General features: G+C 37.0%; 1 long non-coding RNA gene across 3 annotated transcripts in view; it reads left to right on the top strand.

Moving 5' to 3' along the window:
- LOC308179466 overlaps positions 1-20793 on the top strand; it is a 246443-nt gene that overhangs the window by 33227 nt on the left and 192423 nt on the right. For all 3 annotated transcript variants that reach the window (XR_013940389.1, XR_013940390.1, XR_013940391.1), the window contains exon 2: positions 8236-8352. This is a non-coding gene — a long non-coding RNA (uncharacterized lncRNA). The remainder of the gene's footprint in view (positions 1-8235; positions 8353-20793) is intronic.

The following is a 20793-nucleotide window of genomic DNA, read 5'->3' as shown; positions in this document are numbered from 1 at the left end:
AGCATGTTTGTTTCAGCATGTTCTCTTCTGCAGGGATGTCTGACAGAATTGAATAGAAATTTAGATTTTAAAGCCTTTATGAAGTTAAACTTTGTTACTAACAAGCAATTTAAACAATATAGGGATTTCTGTATAGCATTTTTTCCTCAATTATTTAATAGCCCATAAGACAGCTAAAGTGCTTTTTACTTTGCTCTTTCCATACTGAATAATAACAGCCAAATGAATTTAAAGGACCTGCAAATAAACGAAAAACATTCTTATGTAAAGCTTGATGCCAAGAACTCGTTGCTGAAGCATATGACTGAATCTCGTTACTTAAGCACTAGAAACTACTTTAACTCTAGAAGGTTTTGTCTAATAATGTATAAGCCTTCTGTCTTTGACGTAGAGCCATGACAATGATCTTAGTAAAGGATTATGGGTGTTGTGTTAAGCAAGGGAGAAAGCTACTTTTAATACCACAGTATTAAGCCACCACAGTGAACTCTGTAACAGCACAACTTATCTTAACATGTTTAGATTTAATTAAGCTTAACAACCTGAATTTGTCCTATTTTAACAGGATTTAAAATCAACTATCCAGAGGTTACCAGTTGTGATTTGAATTTGTCTAGAGCCTGCACCAGTGGCTACGTAAGTCACTGAACAGATTACTGTGGGCTTTGGATCAGGCTGATCTGCGCACAGATGCACACCCTGACTTCAGCGTAACAAATGGCAAAATACATATTTCTGCAGCCCTCCTGTTATCTGGCAGCTGTTCCATTAACATCTTTCTGAACCTACAAGACTACTACCCAGTTAATGGCTCATAATGCAGATATGTAATTGTTGACTGTTTCCTGCTAAGTAAAGTAATCTCTGTGCTCTACTCAGTTATTTAACTCATCATTTTGCATTTCTGGAATACAGATCAGAGCCCAAAAAGGAGGGTTCAGCATCTTCCTTTTATTCAGTGTTAAATCTGCTGGCTGCTGAAATGCATGTTTATAATCCCTCTAAAATATTTTAGAGATAATTGTTTTGGATTTGTCCTAACTATTTTTTCACTATGCCTTAATTTGTGTTGTTGCTCAGTTGATCAAATGTTCTTTTTTTCTCTTTTAAATTAGTGTAAAAACTAGGATATATGTTGATGCCTGTTATGTGAGAGAGACTGTCTACCAAAAGGGAAGGTTCTGAAGGAAAGTGTCAAATAGCTATGGATAACAACATCTAGAATAGATCAGCATTGGCAAAGGGGTTCGCAAAGGAAAGGTAAACACAACTGGCTGTGTGTCCCAAAGTTTTCATAAGCTGTGAAACTTCCCTTGCAAGTTAATCTGAAGTTTCCTGTTAGAGTGTAGGCCACAACCATCTTTTTTTCTTGTTTTTTCTCCAAGAGAAATTATGTTTAAAAAAACTCACAACACTATAACCCTGCTTCCCAAGCTAAACTGTCTCCATTATTTTGGAAAAGAAAATACAGTAGTCCCTAAAGAAGCTGGAGTACAGATGAGTGCAGGTACTGTTCAGCTCCCTACTGCCTTCCTTTGCTCTCCTTCACTCTGCAGCTTGTAACTCTGTGCCTTGAACTTCTGTCAGGAGAGGCTCTCTGTCAGGAAGAGCTTCAGAAATTAAAATCATGTCCCTAGAGAGAGAACGGCATACTGAGCAATATAGTTCACTGATATACTAGTACAGAGCATAATGATCAGAAATACGGAACGCTCCTGCTGGTCTTTAGTGGAATTTACTATTTATATAAGCTGAAGTTTAATCATTAATGGATGGATGTGTGGGGTTTGAATGCAAAAGATACAATAGCTGTCCTAGTTTTTCCTCACTTTTCCTTTGTTTGTGTGTTACATTTGAATAAAATTGGAAGTACATTATTCTGCAGAACTTGCACGCACACACACAAAAAAAGTGTATGCATGTACGTTCTCTTCTCAGGAAGAAAACTATCCAACAGTTTCAAAACCTGATACTTTTGTCTGGATTTTGTGCAGTGTCCTTTCCAATACAGCCCAGCAGAAAACTTGTGTTTTAAATTTGCTATTAAAAAAGACAGTTATTGGAAGCAAGGGATGACATACAGCTTTATCTGCCTGCCTAAACCTCCCCTGTTTGGACCTTGTTTAATCGTTGGCTAATTTTTTAAGAAAATAAATTACTGCTATATCAGCCTTGTATACTGAAAGAGTGTGCGTTCAGTGAACACTTGTGAACTGTTGGATTCAAAGTTGAAATTGTTGTTGTCTTTGCAATTCATGTAGCTTCTTGGAATAATTTTCCGCACAAAGCCATTCAGAAATCCCTGAAGGTTTCTGTAACAGCAGGGGTGAGTGCAGTGCTCAGAAAGTAAATGCACTTTGAAATGATTGAAAGAAGTTTATTTCAGTTGATATATTTCCATAGTGATAAAAGTCCACATAGTATACAAATTAAGTTAAATTAGTCTAATCACCTCAGGGCAATGCCAAGCATGATAAAGCGAATGCCCAAGTTTTGTTTCCAAAAGCTCCAACTCATAGAAACGTTTGTATAGCATATGCAGTTAAGTGTCTCCCTAACATCCATAACACTTATCATGTTATGATGTGCATTCTTTGCAGTGACCTCTTGACTTCCTTAAGTGCTTTGTAGTAAGACATGATGTGATACAGTGTAAGCGCTGTGATGTTAGGGGACGGTGATGAGGGGGAAAATATTTACTACCTATTTGTGCAGTATCAACTCTCTACCTCAGAATTCAATTTATCACCATCCTTGTTGCTATGTATTAAAAAAAAATAAAAATAAGCAATTGTCCTCATTTTCCAGGAATGTTGATTTAGCTTTTAATTCAGTAAAATGATTCCATATTCAGCAGAACATGTGCTTACATCCTCTTGACGTTTACTATGGAGAGAAAAAAACTTGATCCAGAGATAAAGGTGCACACTTCCTTGTTCTGTCACAATATTTTTGTGTGGCCTTGAACAAATCAGACTGTTCTGAAGAGCATTTTGGTATCCCTGCTTCACTTGCTGAATGTGTGCTTCTAAAAGCTTTTTAATGTGATCTTCGTGTACCAGCACTCTTTCTTCTTATTTTAACTTACCTTTCTTCTGTTGTGGATGCAGTTGTAACTATAAGCTATTCAAATACTAGGGGAATGAGGGCTTGAGATATCTTCGTATCTTAGGCTTAAGTATGTTTTAAGTATATGCTTAGGTACTTTACTGAAAGGGAATCAAAAGCTAGAAAATCTGTAAAATCAGTACCTCCTAATTTTCAGGATAACTTCTTTAAAGTAAAATGTGCATTCCTTAAAAGCCAATTATATTCAGATTTTGTCTTTTATTTTCTGAATTCAAGCTTCTGTGGACATCTAGAGCTCCGTCAGTTATCCTGTGGGGTCTGCTTTGGGGAAACAAAACCAGTTGTCTCAAATTCGTTGAACAAGTCCAATAGTATTGTTTCATGTACGGTACTTAAACTGGTCTGCTGGTGAAAATGGGAAGCACATATATTATGTATTTTTTTCTGTTATATGAATTCAAATTTAAAACCTCTAATATTATTGCTGACATCTTTCTTTATGTTGCAGTGTATGTGTAAAAAGTGTCAACTTCAGGTTGGAATGAGTGGGGGAAAAAGCTATACACTTGATGATTAGAAATTTAGTGCAAAGTAAAAATTTATTGAGAATTTGGGTTAAACTTGGTAAATAGTATGTGCTAGAAAAAAGTCAGGTAGAAGCGTGAAAATGTAAAGCACTTTGATTTGACATTTTGTTAATGTTTCACCTCAAAAACACCAAAAAGTTCCCTTTCAAAAATGAAGTTTCTGGAAGCGCCCTGTTCACTCAGAGTTGCATTTGATGTTTTTATACTTGAATTTGAACCATTTGCTCTGCACTAATGTGTTCGTTAAATGTTCTGGTACAAATGGTTTGATAATCCTTCTATTCCCTTATTTCAGCATTTAAACAATGCAATTTTTTTCTAAGGGTTGAAGCATTTGAGACTTTAAAACAGTCTTTGCTTTGAAAAATAGATTTGAAGTAACTTTCACTGGTGGTTTAAAATCTATGGTGGAAGTTGAGCTCCATTTCTCTAGCTGCAGCAGGCCAGTAGCACCCCGTTTGGATGCAGGCAGTATGGTGGTGCTGAGCACTCTGTCAGGCTTGTTGGCACTCTAATGTAAAGCCAGATGATGCCCCTAGGGACACAAGAGCATGAAGTACATCACTGGCGATACAAGAGAGAGCTTTATAAATTGCAGAACTGCGGTTACTATTTTAAGCAGCAAATTAAAGCTGCCCATTAAAAATGTTGTGAAATACGATGTTATCTTCAGGTTAGAACAGCTTTCTGATGACATGATTTTAGTTAGGTTGGAGAATTTCAGCCTATTTTTAATACTCATCATCCAGTAATTGAAGATGGATATATCATTAGATTTTAACAGTTTTTCAATAAAAATACATTTAATTCAATGTACAGTAATCAAATCCCTTCTCACTTTGAATTAAAATGATTGGTAAAGCCTTGGTTTGCAATTAAATGTAAAAAGGCTTCTGAGTTCACAAAAGGCTGATATGGAAGATACTAACTGTTTGTCTAGGTATCTTTCAACACTTAAAAAAAAAAAAACCAAACAAACAAAAACCCCAAACTAACAAGCAATCAAAGCCAAAAACCCAACAGTTACAAGACTTCATTTCTGCATTCAGAAATGCATGTACTATTGGTGTTTTTCCCACAGAAAAACTGCAATGTGATGTTGTACATACAGTGCTATGGTAGTTCTGTTTTCCATGCATAATTGGATGACTGATTTAAATAGCATCTCTCAGTGATAGGAGAAATAAATAGGCAAACACACAATTTTCTTCTTTACTCTTGATAAGTGGATCTGTCATTGAAATGATGAGGTTTTTCTAGTGCAAAGAGAAGCAAATATTCTATTTGAGAATACGATGTGATTGTGTGAGTTTTTGGTAAATATTTGAATTGGATTACTGGTCAGCTGTGACTGTACTGTGAAGAACAAGACAATATTTGAAGTGCACTCATCTTGGAGTTAATGTTGCGTTAGTCAGAATCTTTCAGGATGGTAAACTGGCGTTTTGTTGCTCTTAGCTTACAAGTTTGGCTCGAGAACCTTCCTGCATACCGGTGGCTTTTGATTCCCACCTCTGGAGGCACGTTTTGTACCTTCACCACATAGCTGAGGAGCTGCAGTTTTGTTTGGGCTTGATCACTGTTGACCTACATTCTAGCTAGATTCAGAGGTGATTTGAGAATTGTCTCATGCAGGAATGCCCGTTGCATTTTCTAGGTTTATAATCAGTGATTTGATGAATCTTCTAACACAATGACTGACCTTTCTTCTCTCATAGCTCCTCCAGAAGTAAATTTCTCAGGCTGCTAGCCTGCTATGCACGTCACTTTTTTTTGTTTATTTTATCATTAAACATATGCTGAAATGTAGGGTAGGACAGATGTTTGTGTGAGCTGGATATATGGCGAAGGTACCAGCAAAGTTGTTCTCCCTGGGCATTCCTGTGCTGTTCCACCGAAAGAGAGCTCTTAGGAAGCTTCTATATCATCGCCATGATCAATAGCACTGGTTCAAGCCCAGTTCAAGTATCCAATACTAGTTCCAAATGATAGCAGCTCTCAAGTACATCACAATTTCAAACATCATTTCCGGAATGTATCTTAATCTAACTCCTGTGGTATTCAATTGTGCGGCTAACTAAAGCCTCAAAGAAAGAAAGAAAAGCTGTGGTGTAAATATGTAAAAACAATTCAACAGGTGCTCCACTATCTTTTTAGCTAAATTGTTTTGTAAATGTTTGAGTTATATAACTGCAGCAGGCTTAGCTGAAGAAGCAACACTCTAAATTCCTCCTCAGCTAAACTTGTCTAGGAGGCACTGGTGCCTGAGACATAAAACCATTTCTAATTAAATTGGAAAAATTCTTCCTCTTTCTTCCTTTGTATTTGTCTGCTGAGCAACAAATCTCACTCGTGCAGCTTCTTTCTACATGGCTACAGCAAATCTAAACCTTTTTTAGAAGCAAAAGTTTATCTTGTTTGCCTTTAAAGATCATAACATTTAAAAAGTAATTTGGTTCCAGCAGGAGCTGGGCTGGATTTGTCGTCTTTATTTTTTATTGGTTGTTGTGAGGTTTATGACTTGGGAAACATGAGAAGGAAGAAATGTGGTGATTACTGTTTTTAAGTGATGATGAAGAGGAGAAAAATGCTTGCACTGTTGACCGAAAATGTTTGAGAACAAAAAATTTCAGTTCGGATATTTCAATATGCAGGCACATTTATAAAGCATGAATCGGTTATTAAAAATCAGATCTAGGTTTTGTGAGTTAAGAGGATTCATAAGCTAATGTTTTAACTGGTACCAGCTTTATTCATCTCTCTGACTTACGATTTTCAAAGTGGTTGCACTTGCCTTTTTGAGCTAAGGTTGTGCCTCTTTTGTGTGCTTTGACTGAATCAGTGTCCCAGAAAAGCATTAAAGGGATGCTGCATAGCTGGAGGATCACTTTTTGAGGAAGATGCATGTTGAGATCATTATAAAACACCCCTGGCTTTTCACAAGAATAGGAGATGTTTGGAGCTCTAGTTCCACCTTGTATATTGCTTTTAGCCAATGGATATTTTTCAGTCTGTCAGTAGTATACAGAATGTGCAGTACAGTAGCAAATTACTGCTGTGTCCCACTTTATCTTGATGCTTTCAAGGATACGAAGTGTCCATTCTCTCTATTTTTCTTTCAAGTATTTTGCTTTCTAATAATAAAGGACCACTCTCCCTTTATTTCTAAGGGATGTTTATACTCTGTTCTTGCTTGAATCATTCCTCAAGGCTTCAGCAGACCTGAAGTAGACCTATCCTAGACCACAGCTATTCTGACCCCTAAATACATTTGAAGGGTCCAGGCATAGTGTGCACTGAAATCAATCCAAACTACTTTTGTATGGCCAACAAAGCTTCCCCAGTCTCAGAGTAAGCAAGAGAGACATGTTATGTTAAAAATAAAATGCAAATGTCTGAGTTATTTGAATATAATCGCTTTATTAATTTAACTGTCTAACAGATACTGATGACAGTGTAATAATAAGGTCCAAAATGTTCTTTCTCATTAAAGGGATTAATGAACTCACATCTTAAGAATTTCATTTTAATTAATTAGGAATAACTTATACAAGAGAGAGAAGTGCCAAAAAAAAAATATCCTATTGAGGAGTGGAAAACTAGTAAATCTGTTAATGAAGGATGCCAGATGCCAAGGCTTTCATGAAAGGATGCCTACAGTTTTCTGCTTCATGTGTAGAAAGCTATTGGGTGACTGGATATTTTGAAAATTTCAGCACCAAAGGCATTCCCACTCATTGCTATCATATATGCTGAATATTATGTAATCTCTATAGCAAGCACAACAGGCACTTGCTTCAAGACAAAAATGTTATCCCTGCACATAGGTAATGCATTAAAATGTGATATTGCAGTTTTCAGTTGATTTTTTTAATCAGTGAACTGATAAGGGTTTATTAGTAATATAGCTTTAAATTTCTCCATAGTTTCAGAAAGTTGAAAAACTGAACACAATTATTTTCCTTGAATTGTGAAGTATGGATTCCTCTCTTGAACTCTAGATCCTTCAAAAATTAAATTTCTAAAGCTGTACTTCCAAAACACTCACTTTATAACTAATCATGCTCTCAATTTCTAAAAAAAAAAAAAAAAAAACGCTTGCTGCCACTACACTGTTTTTTTTTTTTGTCTTTCAGAAGTTAACAAACAGTACAATGGAAACAGTAAGCATATTGCTCTAAGGAAGCAATTTCAGTTATGAGAGCGTTCTGATCTCTTACATCCAAACTGAACATTCATGACTGACTGAAAATGAGCAAACTATATCATTTTGTTTTATGCTTCGTTGGTTTAACTTCCTTCAGCTGTCATACCTGGAATTCAGTATGTGTTGGCTTCAGAATCTTGTTAATGTCAAAAATAACTAACTTGGAACTGCCAAAACCACGATTGATATGTAAACAGATAAGTCTTAAATCTTCAGGAAATGCTGAGAGAAGTAAGTTAGGAGCGAGTGGTTTGCAAACAGATGGTTTATTGAATTAAGATCAGTCTGCAATGTTGCTACAGAGTTAGGATAGTGCCTAAGGAGTCCTTACTGGTACTACAACATTTTTTTTTTTAATATTGCATGCTGTAGGTTCACTTAAGGAAAGATGCTTCTAGCTGGAATTGGAATGGACAGAAGAGCAGCAGACTAACCTGAGAGAAAAGGGCAATGACTTTCCTGAAATTAAACGGCAGCTTAATGACACAGGTAGGAACAGGGTTTAAACCATCTGTTTTTTTTATTCTTGTGCTGTGAGAGAGATGCCAGGCACCTTTCAGACAGTATTTTATCTTGCATAGTGGCTGTTTCAACGTTGTTTTTGGCTTCTGCCTGGTTTTCTAGACCTGGAAATTGTGCAGTAACCAATATGTTGTGCAGGCAATACGTGCAAGTCAGGCTGAACATGCGTTTGGTAAGAATAGGCTGTCCTTCTTGGGGATGTTGCCTTCATACATCAGGAATGAATGCTATTTGGGCTGAAAATTCTTTCTCAAAACAGTTTGGTTGAAATCAAAAAGAAAACTTATTGCACATAAATGGAGTTTACCGCAACAGATGATTTATAATTATTTTTACACTCTCTATAGAATGCATAGCTATACGTATATATTTTTAGAAACTAAAGCGTTCTTTGAAATATTTACAGATCGCTGTAGATTTCAAAGGCTTTTAATGTCATGCTAAGGTAATACACAAGTGTGCAAGCAAAGAAAAGTTAAATTCAGACTCATCTCAAAGAGTGATAGGATATGGTCACAAAAGTTCTGTTACGGTAAATTTGCATGTGGTCAAGAGGATAGAATAATAGACTGGAAACTGGGAAGCCTGCTTTTTCCTTCTAATCTGCTTGCTTCATAGTTCAGAAAACTGTTTTATGGATTAAAAGCTCTTCTGAGCAAAACCTCTTGTACTGTGTATTTGTCTGTATAAATACACATTATGTGCTCATCACCTTTTTCTTATGGCCTCTTGGTCTGACGGTTACAATAACAACAAAAGACAGGAAGGACTGTGTAAGCTTTTAGGCAGAAGCTGTGTAGTATGGGTGAAAGAAAGTAACTAAAAGAGTAGATTTACAGCTCTAACATTCAGTCCTATGTCGTAATAACATTCCTGGTGCAGTCTTAGAAGAAAGAAGTGCCAACAAGCCTTTATGTAGGGCTGGAGTATTTGTACTTTCTTTCTTGTAATGTTGAGTAATCAGCATTACAATATATTTTTTCTTGTCCATTCTAAATGCCAACTAGAGGAAAACTGTGCTTTTTAGGCAGGCAAATGTAATTTTGAATATGTCGTTGAGTTCAATAACACTGGTCATTTTGACAGACAGAAGAAAATTAGATGGGCGACAAAGCATAATGATAGGTGCTGAAGAAACTCTTTCGCTAACGTTCATGCAGTGTTTGGGAAAAGAACATAAATTGGTGAAACCTGGGCAGTTTTTAGCAAATTGAGGGTGAGCAAAAGACAGAGCACAGTGCCACCTAGTGCCTTCGGCAAAATCAGAGTATTCTCAATCAACTTTCAGGTGGATATGAATTTAAAATAAAAAGAAAGTGAAAATATATGAAAGTGGAATCAACGTGTTAGAGTAAAAATCAGGGGGTGGGGCCCTCCATCGGGGGCAGGTCTATTCTGACTTCCAGGGAGAACTGCCTGAGTGTAAGAAACGTTGTCAGTTTGAGTAGATCCCTCCCAAATCCCTTCTTACTGTTGAAATCTGGGGTGTCACCTGGGCAAAGAGAATGGTGCTATGTATCAAATCTCAGTAAAAATTTAATTTCCCAAAGAATGTTAGAAACCATGCTTACATTAAGGCAACCCCCAGCACAGAGTTAGCCTCCTGCTGAGAGGCCAGGTCTGCAGGTCCACCTGTAAGCCTCATGGCAGTCAAAACTTTGCACCCTATTTTATCAGTCTTTTTTCATGAACATGATGGAGTATATGTAAGAAATTATGTGAAGAGAGGGTGAATATTATATAAAAGTACACCGCAGTATTGTTAGTAGTGTGACGTTTGTACTGGGAATCACAGATCAAGTCTGCTCTTTGGGTTGAATTGTCCTCTAGACCTCTTCCTCCCTTGACTGTGGAAAGAGGTGGAAGTGACTGTCTCCTTTTGTTTCTCAGGTGAGTGGAATGAATCCCAAACAGAGAACATATCTGGTTTTGTATACATATGTATGCATATATTATGTTAGGCTGCTTCAAATGTTCAAATTTCACATGTATTTTTGCATGTCCAAGGCAGAGGAAGCAGTAGCTAGGTGACTGCATATAGAGCAAATACAATAGCTCAGTCCTGTGTGTTATTGTGGGATGATAATATTAATGTGGTATTATAATAAGACTGGCAGAATGACAATCTCTACACTTTTCAAATTCAAAGGAAATGAGACAAGCTTGAAGCATCTCATAAAATGCAATCCTGTTTCACTAGCAACAAAAGAGTATCTTTGTCATCTTGGTAATGCTTAAGGATTAGAAGTTACCTCTCATATTAATGGATCTCATTTCCCCAGAAATGAGCTAGTTAGAAGTGAAGTAGTGGAAGATCTCTGAATATAGTACTAAGGAGTGAATTTGCTTAGAGATGAGTTTAAAAGGAGACCTTGGCCAAAGACATCTTAGTTTGGATATTTACTCTTGGAATCTTTATAGTCAACTCCCCTTGGACTGTCTGCATTTCAGTGCTCTGAAACTTGGGAAAATAAAAAGTCATAACTCTTCTTTTTTGTGGTTAGATCTGGTTCAAGTAAGGGAGACTAATCTTTATTGTAATGCCGTGAAATTGTAAGCTGTGTGTAATATAGTATTAAAATAAGTGAAACTGCTCTTTCTGAGGAGTCTAAAGTGGTTGTGTGTTAACTACTCTGCCAAAGGTTTAATTTTAACTTTATTGCTTATCAGAACAACAGAAAGGAAAAAAAAAAAGTTATAGCAGTTTACTTTCCACAAGTCATGCACTAAGTTAATTCTGTTGTGATTTTTGTAGAGTCCTGCTATTTGATACCTGCTATATGTATTATTCATCCAAACTATTGTAAAACTCCAAGGCTTCCATAATCTTAGCAGTGAATGTCACTGCTTTAAAAAAACAAAACAAAACAAAAAAAAACACAACACACAAACAAAAAAAGCCTGACTTCTAGCTATCTGTTATCCTCTCACTCCTTCTGTACAAGGGCAGAAGCAATATGAAGGTGGGTGATCTGTCAGACAATATGGCTAATGTACAGTCCAAGGGAACAATAAATGAGTAATAAAATTATTCATTACAATTGTTCGGTATATGTTTAAAAGCAATCAAAAAATCTAGGAAAAAAGTACAGTAAGGTCACAGAATAAAAGTGTGCACCCTTAGTATCAACTCCTTTAGCTACCTCATTTAAAATAAGCAGCTTTGAAAAAGAAAATAAGAGGAAAACTGCTTAAGAAATTTCAGTTTCCTAAATTACCTTCCTGCCTTGATTGGTTGCACCAGTAGTGAGATCAGAAGAACTTAAAAGATGTTAATATATTTCTTATTGCTTAATTTACTGAAATTAAATTTTTGTTCTTGTGACCTTTGTCATTCACTCTTCACCCCCATTTGCATTTATCAGAGTTCTTTAGTCAAAGTACAAAGTGAAAACTGCAGCACTAATTAAAAATGATCAGATAAAATAGATGTGCATTAAATAGGGTGGATGAGTCTTTCATTTGCTCTGCCTTGAGTGCCAGAGCCCTGAAGCACTCCAAGAGTCCTCTTCGTTTCTTGTTCAGTCAGCCCACTGGATGCTCAGACAGCCCTTGCTCATGGCACATAGCTTGTGGCCTTAATTAAATCACAGATGGTAGGTGGTTGTCCCCTTAAAGAATCAATTTGACTTCTTTTCATCTATTAGTTGGTTTGTATTTGAGGGCTTTGATACGTCCTGGAGACTCACATCTACCTTATTACAAAGATCTCCTGGAATAGCTCCGTTAATAGATGGGCGGTATTGCTGAAAATGATCTTGACTTTATGTAATTGGAAGTTGTAATGTGTCATTGGAGATGGTCTGAGGTTTGGCAAATTAAGGGCTTTGTTGATATCACTTGTACTTCCAGGCTTTGCAGAAAAATAAGTGTAAGTATGCTACTAGAATCACCCATTACATATTCTGTTACTACAGTATTTTAAAAAGTGAAATCAAGGATTCTAGAGTCTAAAGCTGTGGATGGTATCAGTAAACCACTTCAGTTGAACCGGGGCCCTGAACTCCTGCTCGAAGGCATGTTTTATAACAAGTTAAATGCTAATGAGAGTGGGCTTGTTACGTAGTAGGGTTTCACCTTCTTTTGTACTCTCTGCTATGCTGTTGCCTGACTCTGAGCCCTCGCGTTTGTATTTTATATGGATTAAAGCTATTGCATTTATTCCTTAGGAAATACCTGGAGCATGAAAGCTGTTATATTAAATTAGTTCATTACAGTATTACATGCATAACTGCATAAACATCCATTTGGTCCTTGCTTTGATCACCTCTGATCTTGGCTTTTACTGCCACTGACTTCTACAAGCCTTTTTTTCTCCCCTCGCGTGTTTTTTAATTCTAATTTGAAGTTGTCAAGAGCAGGTTCTTTTATTTCCCATGATAATGGCTTGCCTAGTTTTTTAATAGTTTTGAACTTAAATCAGTTTTACTGGGGGCATTTTTACATCAATGTTGAAAAGGCATTGATGTACTGGCAGTGTTTTACTGCTGCTGTGTGTGATTGACCTGGAAAAGCACCTTTGCCTGTCACTGAAGGGCACTGCATAAATGTAATATAATATTATTTATTTATTATCATAGTACTACATTGCAAGCTACCTCCCGAATACATCAGTAACCAACCTACCTTGTCAGTTTTATTATCCCAATTTTCTTTCCTTTTTCTCCTTGTATGTTTTCTTTACTTATGACTCCTTGTAGCATTGCTGTGGTCTTACTCGTTAATTAAGTGCTAGCATCTTGTACTGAATCTACCTGTTTTATCACTTTGGGTCATTCATTTATTAGTTTATACTTTTTTAATGGATGTTTAGAACCAGCAGAAACATTTTAGTCTTGCATTTGCAAATGTCAAGATTGTGTTTCTAATCTTAAAGACTTATTGTACTTGCTGTTGAATCCCAGTAATTTATCACATAGTATTACATTTCACTTATTCACTTATGGTATGCATGGTTAAAGCAGATAATAGGTTACAGCAGACAACAAGCAGATTTCCCTAGTTAATATCTGAAAACGTTGGCTAGAAAACTAGTTGTTAGTAGCATCAGACTAAAGAAATGTTAGATGCCTGGGGATTGAAAGCCAAGAGCAAACATGGTGGGGAAAAATGTAGACCTTGAGCTTGATTGACATGGTGCCTGTATTGCTTGAAGCTGCAGAAAACACTTCTCAGATTTTCTGAGATCTTACATATGGTAGTAAAAATGTGGCTTTTTCCATGACCAGTCCTAGGATTGTCCTTAAAATAAGCTACAGGTCTACCAAATAAGTAGACATGTCAAACCTGTAAAAATGTGCTGGGAACACTCATTCATTCTAGCTGTAACAGTGATCGTGAAGAAGACAGCATAATACTGCTCCAACATCACTCCTAGTGAAGGGATCAGCAGACAATGCGGTAGTGGGTGTCTGAAGGGGAAGAGCATACATTTTAAGTTTGAACATGTTAAGCCAGTTTCAAGTGTTTATATAGGCACGACTTCAGGTGGAGGTTAAATAGGGCTGTCCTCACTTCTGTTCTTCTGGATGGTCACTGCGGTGAGGGCAGATCTCCCTGACGGAGGGAGATAGTTCTCAGAGCCTAACTCATTGGTCCTTAAACTAAACGATGAGATAATCTCATTGCTTTTATTTTGATATCTCTTCACCTGCTGAAGTGATTCAGTTTGATAATACAAAGTGCAATGGGTTTAACATATTTCTTAAATGAACAAGGAAACCGGCTGATATAAGTTCAGAATGTAAATATCAAAGCTTTCTTGTTGTGGCACTTCTACTGGTGAGATAAAGCATACAATATTAAGCTATGACATTACATCCTGACAATATAATGAAGTACTTAGTGCAATGTTGTAGAGATTTTACTCTGCATCTTAATCTTATTTTATCTATATTCATTATTAGTCAGGTTAAGTTCAAACAAAGAATGTTATTTTTGGCTCTGAGGATTTTTTTTATTTATTTTTATCCTAGTGACGTGAAATCTGAAGGAGGTTTCTTGTTTCATGTAGCATTTTCCTTTTAAATGGTAGGGAAAGGTGCCATTGCAGTAGATGACAGAGTTAATGCAGTATGGACTGAACTGTGTTACTGAGGAAAAAAACATCTCATGCAGTATAATGTGATGTGTAGTTTTAGATAATTTCCTCTGGCTTTTGTAACTGCTGTGCTACAGTGCTGAAAGTATGAGTACAAATTTCCACTGGATATTGTCTGGCAAAGCTGAGACTATGGAGTGGGAAAAGAAACCTCAAACATGAAAAAAGCTTTAGAGATGAATGGCTTTAATACTTTTGTGAACCATTCTAAATCTACTCATACTAGAAATGCATGCAATTATCCATAAAATAAATTGTCTTTGTCTCATAATTGTCTTAGCTAATTACCTTTTTAGCAAATTAAAAGGTGAGAAGACTGAATACTTATGTCTACATTTCTTCAGCAGTGCTTGCTTATATTGTTCCTTTGTTCATTGATGTGAATCTCCAGTTTAAAAGTGTTAGATTTCCATTTTTTCCTGGTACCCTAAGCAAAGCCGGGCTGTGCAATCTCTGCTGCCTGTAAATAGGAGTGTTCTATAATTGATGAGATCCACAGGTCTCTCTTTTTACAGTACTCTTTCCAAATGGGAGAAAATGCTCCAAATAAAAGCTGCTTGCAATTAAAAATCATATCACACCTTTACAATGCTTGCAGTGCCCTCAGGGCTGGTTTTCTTTTCTACCAAAGCCGAAGACTGACTGGATTGAAAAGAAAATGTGTATTACAGGACTGGAAAGAAGCACAGAGAAAGCTTGTTTTATCACTAAGTGAAACATATGAGAATGCCTGTAGAATTAACTTGGTTATCCTGCCTTAACAATAAACCTTTTAAGCTCCAGAATTTGCACAAGTCCTGATCTATGAATAGGAAAAAAATTAACAGCTAGAAAGATAGAGATCTAAGCTGCTTAGAATTGGTTCATCTTGTTTGGATAAGATTTATCATAACAGCATCCCAGCCGGGAGGCAGAACCATAGCAGCACTACCAATGTTCTTGCTGTTTTCCATTTCTCTGGCAAAACTTCCAGATAGATAACAAAGGAGTTAGAAAATGACATGAATTTAAAAATGTGACTCTTTATTGTCTGCCTGTGAAATGATACAATGTGCCATGTAGTATTCAAAAACTTACAAAGTATAATTGCATGTATCTGACTGTCAGCAACTGTTTTGTAATCATCTTGGGAACAAACACACACAGGGGCACATTCTGCCCAAGTCTTGTTCCACTAATTAGCAATACCTCGGAAGTTCATTTCAACAAAAGAACCCCAATTTTTGATACCCCTGAAAAGGGTCTGCACTCCAAGTGAATTAGGGGGCTTTTTCTATGCAGTTTGTTCAGTTTAAAACTTGAACAGAAGAAATATGAACATGTTTTCAGGCTTGCCCCAGAGCACTCCTGTTGTTCTGGCAATCCACGTGGGAAGCAGGGCTCTCTACCACTCACTGCCTGAAATAATATTCGTTGAAGAAGAAATCAGCATCCCAGTTAACTTACTTCTGTTATTATTCCTACTTCAAAGCTGTATCAGAATTATTGTGTGATCATTTGCTCTGTACTATCTGCACAGATACATCCTCTCTGACTTCCAGAAGCAAATGCAATAAGGTAGAAAGAATCATCTTTGATCCTTTCCCACTGGATTACAGGATAATTTGTTTGGCCTTTGAACATGCATTGAATTATAGGAAGGCACGTGATAAGTAATTGCACTGAGAAAACCCCTATAATCTACTCCCCAGAAGGAAAACAGCACTCTGGTTTTCGTTTATATCTCCAGACCACCCAGATTAACCCAGCAGTAAATGCCCCCTGTATTCAGTTAAGAGGCTTTTGGGCCTGGATGGGAGAGGAGTTAGAGGTTACCTGACTGGGAGCCTGGGTCAGTGCTGCAATATAGGTCACCTAAGTCAGTGTTGGTGCAATATAGATTGCATAATATGCCATAAAGATTGAGTACTGCTGTTCCGCAGATAGCACTTGTATGGTCCTTTCTCTCTTTATGTAACTTCAAGCAGAGTTCTGCCCAGGGAGCTTTGTACCAGATTGGCAATTTTTTTCTTCCCCTGTTGTGTTTGAGACTGAAAATTTGGTCAATCCAAGGAAGGATTGAGATAAGGCAACAGAATACCCATATGAAACATAATCCACTACAGAATCCTGATACTAAAACCAACCACATAACAGTATGGAAAATACTCAGTGCCCTGGAACTCCCCTTTAGCTAGAATTGTAAAAGCTATTTGAGCTTGGAGGAAAAAATCTGCCTCCTTTGCACGTCCCTATTCCTACTCCTTATTTAAAGAGCTTTGAGCCAGTGCGCCTAGAGGGTACAAATTAATTAAAATCAGTAGAGGTTTTAAAACATGAAGGTGATGCAAAACAATGTTAGAGGCTGGATTCTCCGGTGGTCCGAGCTAATACATGTCAGTGACTTCAATTAAGCTATGCTAGTTCCCTTAACATCAAAGGATTTGGCTGTAAGACTTTGTGATCTATCCAGGGACCTTCTGCTTAAGAAGCTGTTGAGCCAGAGAACTACTGAGGACAGAGTGAAGGTTTCTGAATTGGTATGTCAAGACTAGTGGTTTGGCCAATGTCATCTTTTTTTTTTTTTCAGACCAAACCTTTTTTTCTTTTTTTTTTTTTTCAAGGGGGGAAAAAGACCATTTTGGGCTAAAGTGACGCTTTTTTGTATTTCTCATTTGTTTTATCTTGCAAGTCTAGTCATCTCCATTGGCCCTATTAAAAGAAAAATTGGAAACATTTTTTTAAACAAAATTCCGAATAATTTAGTAGCTTTTTTTCATATTCAGATTGTGAGCCCTTCCTTCATCCATTCTGGCTTGCTTGACAGGGGCTTATAGGAAATCTGTTTCAGAGATCTCCCTTATGCTGGCGTTCCCTGTCCTGAACTTACTTTGGCTGCTATTTGCCACTTCTGTCAGACTCTGTCAGTATCTGCATTGCAGGAGCAGTAGCAGTAGCTCTGTCTAAGGGTCTCTTTTTTCACCCCAATAATGCCATGCTCTTCATGTTGTTTAGTGTGGGTTAATACTGCAGTTCCAGCTGCATGCCTGGGGGGCAGGCAGGGCTGGGTGGCGGCTGCAAACTAGGTGATATTAGATTTGATACATGCATGATCATAAGGTACGTAGGATATCCTGGTGCTTTGAGCATGTGATATGTTTTCTAGGAGGTATTCCTGACAAGTGTGTTTCTTTGCTGCTTTACTCTGATGTACAGTTCGGAAGACAGAGAGGAATTGTTGGGTATAAAAGACCAAAGGGGACAATCAAAGAAGGTTTCCTTGGTTTGTTAGACTTCTCCTTTGCTTTCACTTTATTGGCCTCCTTCTTAGCTAAGTGCTGTAAGAAAGCAATGATAAACTATAACTGAAGAAGAGAGGGGTCCTAGGTAACACTTTAGTCTGTAAAAACATGTGCTTCTTCCAGCTCAGTGTCACTTTCATGAGAGTATCTGCAATCAAGAAATAATAGTACATCTCTTTTGTCAGTTAGCTGTCTGCTTCAAGATATGAGTCCAGATGTCTACCAGAAAACAGATGTACAAACTACAAAAAAAATACATCAGCTACATTATTCAGTGAGTAACAACACAAATTCTGCTATATCCCTCTATGCATTAAAACGTCTGCTTTTTTTCACTCAAGAAAGCACTTCTGTTCAGAACAATGACATACCACTTTGTTTTTGAAATCTCCATAATTTCCTTGGCTAATAAACATCCTAATACTTATTTGAGGAGAGTTATGGCATACTCCTGTTCAGAAGCCATCTGTTTGTTTATACACAGATATTCTGTGCTATTGCTTCTTGTCAGTTTTGTTATTTCAATTTCTTTCTCTCACTATTTACAGTCTTGAGAGGCATATTACTTCTTGTTTTGCTGACCTAATGTTAATACTACATGACGATTTTGAACCTTTAAATTTGACAAATATGAAGGCGCTGTGTCTCTTAAAGGTCTAAAAGAAAGAAATCCAGAAAGTGACAGAAATGCAGTGACAAATACTGGCTGTCTTAGAGATGCCAACAATAAGTTATCAAGACTAATGAAAAATCAGTATCATCAAATACATTTGCATAGTACAAACGAGTAGAAAAGCCAGTGACAGAAATCTCTCGGATAGCGAAGGATGAAGAGAGGCATGAAGTTGGTGGTCCAGGCCTCACATTCATCCTAGAGAGCCTTGGACAGCCGGCCAGAAGGCCTCTATACTTCCACTGGCATATCTACATGGTGGGAATAGAGAGAAATGATATGAAGTCATGCGGTCTGTCTTCCCCAAAATACCCAACCTTGGGTGCCCAAGATGTGTGGAAGCTATAGATCCAACTGAGAGGAGGGGAGAACTGATACTAACAAGCCTGTATCATGTAGCTTATTTACACTTATGGGTTTCCTTCTTCAAGCTAAAACCAAGGTCAGGATAACAGCGTTAAGCAAGTCAAATAACTTAAGCACTGTGACCGGTAGTAAGAAGCTACAGAGCGTGGGTTAGTAAGGTAAGACTGGAGTTATTAGGGACCAGTGCCATTAATTGGCTTTTCTTACACAGTTGGTTCCCTTCTTTCTTGTTGAGACTAATGTGAGGACTGCAGTCAAGACTAACTGTTGACAAATGAAGCATAAAGTTTTCAGGTGAGCACTAGATGATCCAGTTTTCCTGAAAAGATGTGATTTTATGAAGAGGTTTTGTATTAACAAGGTTTGGTATTGCCAAGTCATTTTGTGATGATGAGTCTTTTCTTTATAACAAGACTAGAGCTGGGTCTGGTGATCAATTTATGGTTAGGCAATATATGATCTGGCATGCTTGGATTTGGGAAAGATGTGGCTTGCTGCCTTAGTTTTTGCAGATACATCTGTTATCTTGTTTCTTAGCATTTTGGCTGTGTTTATGTGAGTATTTCATCATAGTATTTCATACTATGTGAGTATTTCATCTGTCTCTATGCCATTATCATTGTTACCTAAGTAGCCCAGCTTTCTTGCTGCACACCTTTTAGATCATGAATGCTACCAGATTTCTGCAGTAAATGTTTCTTCAAGTTCCTTAACTCCCTCATTACCTTTTCAGTAAATAAGACTGGTAAATTTATCATGGATCACAGTCAAAATTTGCATGCCATTATTTTACTGTCATTTACCATCTGTGCCAGTACTTGATTGATTGGCAACAGACTCATTTGGGATCATGAATGTAGAATGTAAAAGTGCCTTGTAGACTGGTAATGAAACCTTGTCTTTCCATGGTTAAAATAATTAAGCTCTTATTTGTGGCTAGTCAGGTCTGCTTCTTGTTCTACTGCCTGATGAAGTTGATAAAAGTGTATTTCCTGTCTTTGACAACTAACACTATTTTGTTTCTAAGAAAAAAGTAACTCATGAAAATGTTGAATGAAATTTTTGGGTAGTAAAGGTAGAAAAAATATTTTCTGTTCCCTCTCCTCCCCCACCTCCTCCCAGTCCTTTGCATTCAAAAGAGAATGTCACACTTAATACTGGAAAATTACAAAGATACAATTACCTGTCACTAGCATATTATTAGCCTATGCAGATATACTCACTGACATGGTCAAAATTTCATATACTCTGTCACCGCCTGATGGCATTGTAGCTGTGTCATGCTCTTTCAGGAACTTTTTTTGTTGTTGTTACTTTTAGCACACCCTGACTTTGAGGCTTGAAGTCCTTTATTTCCAAGTAGATGGTCAGGTGCATAATTCAAATATAAAACTTATTTGAAAGGTCCACCAAGACAGAAAGCTTATCTTCCTAAGATACTTTGTTGTATCACTTCTGACTTCTTTATATAGTATGTTGCTAGATTTTGCAAACCCTTAATTTTTCTCAGTGAAATCCTTGTGGAAATTTCATAACATCCGAGGATGAGATAACCAAAATCACTCTCATTTAATAATGAGGAATTGAGGAACAATAAGATTATGGAATTCCTTTAATTTGGAATGGATAAATATGATAGGGAATTTTCAAGGGGGGAACATTCATTGACATGTGGTTTGAAAACACCTTGCAGTTTATTAACTGGGAAGTGATATATGGAAAATGGAGCTCCAAAATAAATTTAATTGAGGGGAAATGGAAGAGCTAATGGTTATCTATTTTTCCCTGCCACACCTGCAAATATTGATTAGATGTGGTTCATTGAGAGTGAAAGGCAAAGATACAAGTTCAGCTAGATATTGGACAACAGGTTTTAAGGAATTGTGAATTTGTCTATGTTTTGAGTTTCAGGAACAATTATCTGGTAAAATCTTGAGGTCTGGGGAAAAAAAAAACACAAACCAAACACAAACAAAAACAAAAAATCA

Source organism: Anser brachyrhynchus (assembly GCF_964034855.1).
Source record: "Anser brachyrhynchus genome assembly, chromosome: 17".
Taxonomy (NCBI): domain Eukaryota; kingdom Metazoa; phylum Chordata; class Aves; order Anseriformes; family Anatidae; genus Anser; species Anser brachyrhynchus.
This window is presented reverse-complemented; position numbering and strand designations above follow the sequence as displayed.